Source organism: Ictalurus furcatus, chromosome 1 (genome assembly GCF_023375685.1).
Source record: "Ictalurus furcatus strain D&B chromosome 1, Billie_1.0, whole genome shotgun sequence".
Lineage (NCBI taxonomy): Eukaryota > Metazoa > Chordata > Actinopteri > Siluriformes > Ictaluridae > Ictalurus > Ictalurus furcatus.
The window spans coordinates 5,623,687-5,635,687 of record NC_071255.1 but is presented as its reverse complement, the minus strand read 5'-3'; the positions used below and the strand labels follow the sequence as shown (position 1 = coordinate 5,635,687).

General features: G+C 38.5%; 1 pseudogene; it reads right to left on the bottom strand.

Moving 5' to 3' along the window:
- Window positions 1-521: 521 nt before the first annotated feature.
- The window catches only part of LOC128605811 (NACHT, LRR and PYD domains-containing protein 12-like), a 34,654-nt pseudogene continuing 23,174 nt past the window's right edge, over window positions 522-12,001 (bottom strand).

Here is a 12,001-nt window from a genome sequence, read left to right as displayed (position 1 = left end):
CTACATCTACATCTACATCACATCATTGTGGGGTATGCACACAATACCCCAAATGTAAACTCAAATAACCGCCAATTTACAGTCAATTAACTGGCTACACTAGAGTGAAGCTGGAGAACTGTTCACTCTCATATGCCACATTGCATCTGCTCAAGGCTCACATACCATTTCCAACTCAGGCATGTAAGGCAATGAGCACTCTGATTAGTCAGAAATATCATAACATCCAAGAACACCAGGGCCTTTTGAATACAGCTATATTATAGCAGATCATTAATATGTAAACTCATATTTATTTATCTCAGCTGGTTCGTGTTTAACAAACAATCAGAGAAATACTAAAGGTCTAACGTTGTACACCATCGGAATAACCAGAACAAAACATTATAAAAGCAAAATATTAACTTTAAGCGAAATCATTGAAATGAGAAAACTAAATGAGAAAAATAAGATGTCAGAGTTTAAGCTCGTGTGGTAGAAATTTAGACAACACCAGTAGACTCGTCCTCTCAGGTGAAAAAGGTTTATTACGGAAGGATGAATACAGGATAGAAGAATAGAAGGATAGAAGATGAGAGCGCTCTGCCGCACTCGTCTCTCACATGCCCTATATAAGTTTTAAGATAAGGATAGCTGGACATCTGCAAGTATCGAAAAGGGAGTTCTAGGAGGTTCGAGCCAGTTTGGTGGTTTCAAGGTCTTAGCAGATATGCAGACATTCCTGAAGACAATAACATGTTTGTGTCAATGTAAGAGGAAAGAACGTTCTGTGCTAATCTCCATGACATGACCACAAGCGGCATTATTCACTGATGAAATTGAACAGAGCTATTGCAAAGTAAGAAATTAATTATTTCCCTCATACTCTCACAGCTGTTCTTCAGAACACATTATACTATAATAGTTTATCCTCATCATCCTCTGTCTGTGAGACTCAGAGTATCACAAGAACCTGTCAAGAAAGAGAAAAGGGAAGAATAATCAGTTTTGATTATATGTTTATAAGAATCAGTCATCAGACTCCTCACAAGAAAAATCTAGGTAAACACCATGTGATTATAGAATCTTAAATCTGTTCTGAATGTTTAAAATCTCCACCGTACAATATTTACAGTACAAATCAAGGAAAGCACATATTAATCTATAAAATAAACAGAAATCTCTAAACTACAGTTTATACAGTTATGGGAAAAAGAAAGTAACTCTCCTTCAATTCTACAGTGGTACTTGAAATTCTGTGAAACCTTTAGAATTGTTTTTACATTTCTGCATAGAAATCATCTGCATTTCTAAAAGTAGGCAAAGAGAACCAAATTAAACAAATGAGAAAATATTCCCCAATTCCAAAAATGTTGGGACAGTATGGAAAACACTAATAAAAACAAAGAAGAGTGATTTGTAAATGTACTTTGACTTGGATTTAAACAAAAAACATATAAAGACGAGGCATTTGATGTTTTACCTAATCAACTGCATAGTTTTTTGAATATAAATGTTTATTTTGAAATTGATGCATGCAACACATTCCAAAAAAGCATCTGTCATGGAATGGGGGTGTGTCAGTGTCCATGGCATGGATAATCTGTGAGGGCACCCTTAATGTAGAAACATATATGCACATTTTGGAGCGACATATGCTGCCATCTAGAGCAGGACAACGCCAAACCACATTCTGCCGAGATTACAAGCGCATGGTTGCATAAGCAGAGCGTGCGGGTACTAGCATGACCTGCCTGCAGTCCTGACTCCAATTGAGAATGTGTGGCACATTATGAAGCACAAAATAAGGCAACAAAGGCTCCATACAGTTACGCAGCTGAAGAAATGTATAATGAATGAATGGGGGAAAATTCCACTTAACCAGCTGGTGTATTCAGTGCCCAAATGCTTAATAAGTGTTATAAAAGAAAGGGTGATGTTACACAGTGGTAAATAGTTGAATGTCCCAACGTTTTTGGAGTGTGTTGCAGTCATCAGATTTGAAATGAGTGTATATTTTCAAAAATAAAGTAAATTCACAAAGTAATACATCAAATAATTGGTTAATAATGTGTTTTCAACATAGTACAGAGTGAATTGTATTTTCGAATGACTCTTTTTGTTTGTTTTTTTGGGGTTGTTTTTTTTTGCATTTTCCATACTTTCCATATTTTTTGCAATTGGGGTTTTACTCGGTCATTTATTTATTGAGGAAAATGATCCAATATTACATATCTGTAAGTGGAAAAAGTATGAACCTCTAGGATGAGCAGTTAATTTGAAGGTGAAATTATAGTCAGGTGTTTTCAATCATTGGGATAACGATCAGGTGTGAGTGAGCGCCCTATTTTATTTAAAGAACAAGGACATATATCAGAGTCTGATCTTCACAACATGTTTGTGGAAGTGTATCATGGCATAAACAAAGGAGATTTCTGAGGCTTCACAAAAAGTGTTGTTGATGCTCATCCAGCTGGAAAAGGTTTCAAAACCATCTGTAAAGAGTTTGGACTCCACCAGTCTACTGTCAGAGAGAATGTGTACAAATGGAGGAAATTCAAGACCATTGTTGTGCTCCCCAGGAGTGAAGATCAAGAACGATCACTCCAAGAGCAAGTCGCGTAATAGTCCATGAGGTCACAGTGGAACCCAGGGTAACTTGAGCCAGCTCTTAGCAAAGACACGCCTCTGGATCTTCAGTGACATTGACTTTGTTTATTTTGGACACGTGCTTTTGTTATGGTTTATGTCCTGTCTCCGCCCCTGTACTGTCATTGGTCGTTTCCCGTATGTGTGACAGCATTGTTTTCAGCTGTCTTGTGTTTCACCAATGATTACGTTTGTCATTTAAACCCCTCGTGTCACTTTATACTTTGTGTAGTATTGAGTGTATTCACCGTGCCAAGCCTTTGTTCATGTTTCGTTTCATGGTTTTTTATCTTGCATCTAGTTTCTCGTTTTTGTGTTTTGCCTTGCCTAGTTTATGCCCAGCAGATCTCCTGACCTTTTGACTGTTTTTGGACCATGCTTTTGATTTGGATTTGTCTGCCTGCCTCTGTCAAATAAAAGTCTTTAACTGCACCTGCATCTGTCCTAACCTCCATTATGTAAAATCCGTGACAACTGGATTATAAATCCACCACCAAACAAGTTGAAATTAACCATTCTACAGTGAGAATGTTTTTTTTTTTTTTTTTTTTTTTTTTTTTACAAAGAAGCGAATTTAAGACAGTTGCCAATCTTCCCAGAAGAAGGCTTCCCAGCAAATTCAGTCCAAGATCAGACCATTTAATGCTCAGAGATATAAAGAAAAACCCAAGGAGCTACATCATGTGACCTACAGGCATGTGTAAGCACAGTAAATGTTTATGTTCATGACAGCACAATCAGAAAAAGACTGAATAAGTATAGCTTTCATCGAAAGGTGGCTGGGGGAAAAGCCACAAACATGGAAGCATGACTTGGGTTTTGCGTAATTACACCTAAACAAACCACAAATGTTCTGGAACAATATCCTTTGGACTGATGAGACCAAGGTGGAGATGATTGGTCATCATGCACAGCGCCATGTTCGGCAGAAACCAAATACAGGGTATCGCCAAAAGTACCTCATACCAACTGTGAAGCATGGTGGTGGAGCGCTTGTTTTGCAGCCACAGGACCTGGGAAACTTGCAGTCAATGAGACAATGATGAACTCTACTTTATACCTTAATATTCTTGAGAAAAATGTGAGACCATCTGTCCAACAGCTTAAGCTGGGCCAAAATTGGGTCAAGCAACAGGACAATGATCCTAAACACACCAGCAAATCAACATCTGAATGGCAAAAGAGTAAAAAAAATCAAGTTGTTGGAATGGCCAAGTCAAAGTCCAGACCTGGAGATGCTTTGGTGGGATTTTAAAAGAGCTCAGCATAAACGAATGCCCTCAAACATCAATGAACTGGAGCAATGTTGTAAAGAAGAGTGGGCCAGAATTTCTCCAAAACAATGCGAGAGACTGATAAACACATACAGAAAAGTTTAATTCAAGCTATTGTTTATTTGCTAAAGGCGGTTCTATATGTTACTGAATTATAGGCAAACCAACATTCAGAAACCAGGTGGGAAAAATAAGAACTACATACTGAAATCTGTTATGTATTTTTGTTGTCATCTGAAGTTATTTGTTAGTGTATAGAAGTTACACGATTGCTATTTAAAGCCTGATAAATAAAAATATAGACTTAAAGGTGCGTGTATTTTCTTTTATTCATGACTGTGCGAATATTTCACCAGAAGACTAGGGTCAGCCTTAAAGCTGGCTGTAGATGTTCTTAATTGGATAGCCTAAAGACTGCAAATGCTAAGAACAGTTTACACTCAAGTCTCTATAACTGAACAGTTCATAACTTCAGTTTGATACAAATGGCTTAAAGATAAAACTCTAATGATGCTCAAACTTTGGTTCCTTTTAACACACTTAGCACTACTTGACTCTATAGTGTACAGTTATAGAAGAGTAATGACTTATAATTGCACTATCCGGTGTCACCCAAGAGAGGATGGGTTCACTTTTGACTTTGGCTCCTCTCAAGGTTTATTCTTCTTGTCACCTTAAGGAATTTTGCCTTGCCACCCTCACCTCTGGATTGCTCATAAATTTAAGATTTCTATAAAGCTGCTTTGTGACAATGTCTATTGTTAAAAGTGCTAAATGAATAAAGCTAGTTTGAATTACAAGTTACACACATCAAGTGTCTATAAACACACAGTAAAGTCAGCAACTCACTCCAGTTTCTTCAGTTTATAGTGTGGATCCTTTCGTAGATCAGAGAGCAGCTTCACTCCTGATTCTCCTGGTTCATTACCATACAGAATCATTTCTCTCAGGTGTGATGAGGGGTTTGACCTCAGAGCTGAAACCAGAGCAGCACAGCCTTTATCTTTTATACTGCACCACTCCAGCCTGCAGAGAGGAGAAACAAAGACACACACACACACACACACACACACACACACACACACACACACACACACAATTATGCTCCACAGTCCATAACCTTTGTAAGAATTAATTTTTTTAATTAATTTTTTTATTTAATATATATATTTTTATTATATATTTTTTTTTACTTCTACTAGGACCACATGTAGCTAGAAGTAATCTTTCTATTCACACAGTAACTCTGGCTGGGCTTTCTGTTTCATCATTTGCAGCAGTAAAAGACCTTGGTGTGATTATTGACTCCAGTCTTTCATTTGATGCTCATGTAGATAATATTACTAGAATAGCCTTCTTTCATCTCATAAATATTGCTAAGATAAGAAATATAATGCCACTTCATGATGCAGAAAAATTAGTTAATGCTTTTGTCACCTCTAGGTTGGATCATTGTAATGCCTTACTGTCTGGATGTTCCAGTAGGAGCACAAACAAGCTCCAGTTAGTCCAGAATGCAGCTCACCTGCAAGAGTCCTTACTAGAACCAGAAAATATGACCACATCACCCCTATCTTATCCACACTGATCCAACACTTGGTTCCCAGTAAAATTTCACATTGATTATAAAAATGCTACTATTGACCTATGAAGCACTGCATGGTCTCGCGTCACAATACCTGAGCAAAATTTTAGTCTTTCATGATCCACCACACCTTCTTTGATCAAAAGGTACAGGCTATTTTTTGGTAGCTTGAATAGTGAAGGCTACAGCAGGGGGCAGAACTTTCTATTACAAAGCCCCGCAGTTATGGAGCAGCCTCCCAGGACTCACACAGTCTCAGTGTTTAAGTCCAGGCTGAAAACATTTGTTTAGTCAAGATCTAAAGATCTAGAGGCTTACAGGCATAGAGTGTTGTGGTGAACTGGGATGTTTGAATGCTGTCATCCCCTCCCCTCACACGTTCACCCAGGTTTGTTAATGGTGGAGTGGCTGGCCGCCTTAGGGCACCATCATGTCTGTGTTACCTTCTGGTTCTCCTTTTTAGTTATGCTGTCATAGCTAGTCTTGCCAGAGTCCCTGCTTGAACTCACGCAAAGTACATTGTCCTTAACCATTACAATAAGTATACCTAATAATCTCTCCCTATTTTTCCCTCTCTCTCCCCCTGTCAAACTACATATGATACTCCTGAGATGCCAGTGATCCTGACCCTTTCTGCTCTCTGGAACTGCCTGATCCATCCTGATGCCCTACTTTTGTTGGAGTCCTCATCAATTGGAAGTCACATGCTGCTGCTGAGGATGGCCCCACATGGTGCAGCCTAAAGATCACTGAGATTACCAAGCATGGTACCATTTTAAAACCACAAAGATGGATTAAAGATGGACCTCAGTTCATATGAAAAGTTATGCTATGATGGCTAGGACTACAATTGCCACAAACAATTTTGCACTCAAGTCTCCATCAGTGAACAGTGAAGAAGTTCAACAAAACAGACTTCTTGTAAAAACTGTAATTAATTTTCCTGGTTACACAACTGCACTATTTGACCATGTAGTATTAGCAAATTTATAGTGGCTGAAATTAGTATTAAATGCATCAACATTTTTTTCAGTAAATATATTTCCATTGAGGTTAGTCACATTAAATTTTCACCAGACATCAGTATTAACTCAAGAAATATGCAAATATAATGAATGCACAACATTAAAGTCCATAAATAAAGTTATTTGTAATAAAGTGGAATGACACAGGGAAAAAGTATTGAACATGCTAAGGAAAAGGGGCAGTAGTGGCTTGGTGGTTAAGGCGCTGGGTTACTGATTGGAAGGTCATGGGTTCAAGCCCCAGCACTGCCAAGCTGCCACTGTTGGGCCCTTGAGCAAGGTCCTTAACCCTCTCTGCTCCAGGGGCACATGTATCATCTCTGACCTGCATACATATGCACAGTGCAATTATTTTCTTCGCATACCCCAGCATGTCAGGAAGTGCATACCCCAGTATGCACTTCCTGACATGCTGGGGTATACGAAGAAAATAATTGCACTGTGCATATGTATATGTGACCAATAAAGACTAAAAAAGCAGTTCTCCAAGGCGAGGTAAAGCAAGGAACCAGCTGAAGTCCATAAGAAGTTAGGAAGTTATTATACCTCCTATTTGTATAAATTAATATCAGCTGGGTTAGTAAATTGATGGTCTATAAAAAGGATTTTCATTATCAAGGTGTCACACAAGAAACATCTCATGATGGGTAAAAGCAAAGAGCTCTCCTGAGACCTTCACAACCTTGCTGTTGCAAAACATATTGAGGGACTCAGATACAGGCATATTTCAAAACTTATGAATCCTCCAATAAGACCATTATCCGCAAGTGGAAGCAACATCACTCTGTCATTAACCGGTCACGCACGTGAGCTCCTCGCAAGATTTCTGACCAGGGAGTCAGAAGTATAGTCAGAAGAGTAGACCAAGAGCCAAGGACCACTCAGAAAGAGCTCCAGAAACACTTGGAGGCAGCAGGTGCCATCGTCACAGAGAAAACAATACGCAATGCACTCCACCACCATGGCCTCTATGCACGCTCACCCTGCAAGACTCCATTACTAAAGAAAAGGCATGTCGAAGCTTGTTTAAAGTTTGCTACAACTCATTTGGACAAGCCTATTAAATACTGGGAGAGATGAGAGCTGGGAGAGAGAGTCTGGTCAGGTGAGAGCAAAATTGAACTTTTTGTCTGTTATAGTACACACCATGTTTGGAGAAGAAATGGCACTGCACATCACTCTAAAAACACTATATCAACAGTGAAGTTTGGAGGTGGAAGCATCATGGTGTGGGGCTGTTTTTCATCGCATGGTACTGGCAGACTTCATAATTGAAGGAACGATGAATGGAGCCCTTTACCGGGAGATTCTTGAGAAGAATCTGCTGCCATCCACCAGGATGATGAAGATGAGACGTAGGTGGACCTTCCAGCAGGACAACGATCAAAAGCATACAGCAAAGGAAACTCTCAATTTAAAAAATCACACCTGAATACTGTGGCAGATTAATTTCTTCATATAGGAAGCATCTTGAATCTGTCATTACAAACAAGGCTTCTCCAATAAGCATTAAATAAATTTCAGTGAGCGTGTTCAATACTTGTTTCCTGTGTCATTCCTCTTTATTACACATAACTTAATTTATGGACTTTTGTTTGGATTTTTTTTTTATATATATGTGTGGATTTCTTGAGTTAATACCAAAGTCTGCTGAAATTTTCATAAGAATAGCTTAATTGTAAATATATTTACTGAAAAAAAGTTGATGCATTCAATACTTATTTCTGCCACTGTATAGAAGGGATTTATTTAATTATAATCACACTATCCAGTGTCTGCCAGATGAGGATGGGTTCCCTTTTGAGTCTGGTTCCTCTCAAGGTTTCTTCCTCATATCGTCTCAGGGAGTTTTTCCTCACCACCTCACCTCTGGCTGCTAATTAGATCAATATCCAGATATCTGTAAAACTGCTTTATGATGATGTCCATTGTTAAAAGCACTACAGTATAAACATAAAATTTAATTTAATTGAATAAATGCACTCTGGGGAAAAGAGCTGGGGTCTGTGATCAAGTATGAGCTTTTGGGAGGAAGCATTAGGGAACATACACAAATGCTCAGCTATCTCCAGATACTGGCTTATTTAAATTTAAAAACATTTACAGATTTTACTATGCAAAAACTAATCTACGTAAATTTTTTCCAGTTGTGCCCCTGATGTGTGACAAACGCCATAGTCCAGAAGCCACCCTTTTCCATAGTTATTATATTTGTCTTAATCTGACTCAATTTTCCACTAATGTATTTCAAACTTTATCAGATATACCACACATAATATTGCAACCAGAAGAACTATTGTGCTTAGGGTCTTTGATAAGTTGTACATGCTTCACAACCATCAGTGCCAACTGCTGTCATATGCCCTTATTATAGATACAAAATTTATTTTAGTGGCTTGGAAGAAACAGGGGTCCTCTCTGCAAAAAGGCTTATAGGAAAATGGTGAAACCACTGCATTTGGAGAGAACAAAGTTTTCTTTGTCAGACAGACTTGGTCAGTTTCACAAGATTTGGCATCCCCTTCTCCAATATACCTTAAGTTGACCTGATGCACAGTACTTGTCGCAATGTACGATTACCTCATTGGTTTGATGAAGTCCTGGCATGACTGGTTGTGTATGGGGTCAGCTGCCATTTTTTAAAATGTGCTTTTTTGGTGTCTTTAATCATATCATATTTGTTTATCTTAATCAAGAATCTAGGGAGACTGCATTTGGTCTGTTAATATTGACTGCATTCAACACTCCTCGACAACAAGATTTAAACAAGAATGAAGACAGAAAATGCAGAATGCTGCACAGTGATTGGATAACTATAGCAGTTAATGCTGCTTTATTAAAATTGTCCTCCAGGTAACACAATATTTTATGAAAATAAAACAATCATATGACAGAAATGCTGTATCCACAATATGAAAGTGATTATCTGACCTCAGTGTTTCCAGTTTACAGTGTGGATTCTCCAGTCCAGCAGAGAGCAGCTTCACACCTGAATCCTGCAGGTTATTATAACCCAGGTCTAATTCTCTCAGACTGGAGGTGTTTGAGCTGAGAACAGCGGACAGAACTCTACAGCTTTCTGCAGTGAGTTTGCACTGATGCAGGCTGTAAGAGAAATTGCAATGTATATTAGAACACTGAGATCAGAATGTGTGTATATGTGTGTCACAGGCAACCGCTTTAGCAAAGTGTCTTTACTGTTCATCAATCTTGGTAGAATTCACTATTTCAGAGAATCAAATGATCAAATATCTCACTTTCATTTCATGCTGTTTGTGTAATTTAACTCTAACTTTTTTTTTGGCAGACAGTGCAGCCTACATGAAAATCTCCTTTGTTGCCCCCGCAAGAGGACAGAATGGTTTGATGAAAATGTGGATCAGGACCTGGATGGTACTGCAAGGGTGGATGTAGACCAACGACTAGAAACAATGAGAATCATCATTTTCAACAATGCAGCAGAGTGTTTTGGGTCAGAGCTGCCCAAGCCAGCATGTTCAGCATACACACAAAGCAACCAATATCCAGAACTCAGTAAGTAACTGAAGTGTATAAAAAAAAACAGTTTAAGATGGCAAGGGAAGTTGAGAAATCTCCTTCGGCAGAGATCCAGGCAATCCTCAGGGAGAAGCTCCAGACTGCGTAGAGCAGATGTGCACAGTCGGATGCAGAGAGAGATGTCAATTGACCAAGCAGCTGCTTGGCCAGAAGTGGTCTGGCCACTTGACCTACCCAATAGACATCAACAACTACCTTGAGTGCACTTACAATGACCCTGGGGGAGACCAGCTCCTAGGTCCAGGTGACATGATGATAACACCACTGAAACCAACACCGAAACCTCCTTCAACTTCAAGGAGCCCTGGCTGAGATAAATGGAAGAGGTAATTAAGAGGGAAAGTGCAAGTTCTGCACAAGACCCCAGCAGAGTTCACTAAAGCTGTGCCACAGGCTTTGGAGGCTTTTGAAGGTGGTCTGGAGAAGAGGAAAAATTGCCAAGGCATGCTGAAGGTCTTTTGATACCAAATGAGGAGAAGTCAGTGAAAATCAACCAATTTAAGATCATATTCATGTTATTGAAAATAAAATATTTTTCAGCATCATTGCAAAGTGACTCTCTGACTTTCTACTGAATAATAGCTACATTGGCAAATTGTGGTCACACAACTCATCAAGGAAGCAAGAAAGGGCAAAGGAGACCTGACTGTGCTGTGACTAGTTTATGTTTAGTTTATGTTGGTTTAACCGTTTTAACAACAAATGCAGTCTTCACAGGCAAAACCATGTGTCAAACAAAGAGTAGACATTTACAGCTATTAATTGTTTAATCAATCAACAACCAGTCCTGAGACGTCTTCTCTTTTTATGGAACCTATAACTCATTTCCTATAGACGAGACAAAAACATCAAAAAGACCTGCTTGAATGACTGATCACAGAATGAACAGTTTCAGCCAATTAGTCCTCCTCTGTCCATGACAAAATCACTACTGATATGTACTTTATGTATTGGTTTTAAGTAGATTAATAGACTTTTATTTTGTATAATGTGTCTGGTGAGTTATTAAATGCTGTGATATGTTTCTGTACATTATGCAAGTGTCATTCAATTTATGACTGAAAATAAACAATTAAATGATCTAAAGCTGAAAGTGATGATCTGACCCCAGTATCTCCAATTTACAGTGTGGATTCTCCAGTCCAGCAGAGAGCAGCTTCATTCCGGAATCCTGCAGTTCATTGTCACTCAGGTCCAGTTCTCTCAGACTGGAGGAGTTTGAGCTGAGAGCTGAGGACAGAGCTCTACAGCTTTCCTCTGTGAGATTACACCTCCACAGCCTGGGAGAGAAATGATGATATATCAGAACGCTGAGATCTGAAGCCTCCCAGGCAGAAACCAGGCTTTATAAAGAAATACTTGGCTGGAAATTGAGCATATATTTAGAAAAGCTTTGACCCAAGCTTAGAGCTTTTTGTTTTTTTGTTTTTTTTTTAGAAACAAGGTGAATTGTTCCCTATGTAGAGAATTACATCTAAATGTGCAAATCGCGGTTCTCAAATTATGCAGCTCAATAATAACTGCATACAGGTTACTTGGAGATGAGAAGCATTAAAGCATAAGTGCATTTTTATGAGTTTATTTGTTTATTTATTTATATGTATTTATTTGTGTAAACTGGTTAATGAAACTCTTTCTATGTATTGATATTTATTGTTACAATTAACTATGTGCAGTTTGTTTAATCCCCTCTCAGAATGAAACAGTAAAGCATTATGGTTTGGTTAATTAATTGTGGGTAATTACAGGCTGCAAACAGCTACAAAGTGATTTCACAAATTCACAGATCTATTAATAGGCTACCTAATTATATAAATAAGCTAGAGAATGATGCATTGTCAATGATCCAATGGGGTATTTTTGGTATTATTCGAAGACCATGCCAACCAAAGAAATAAGGCAAGAATGCACTTTTCTAAGAGCTTTTGTCG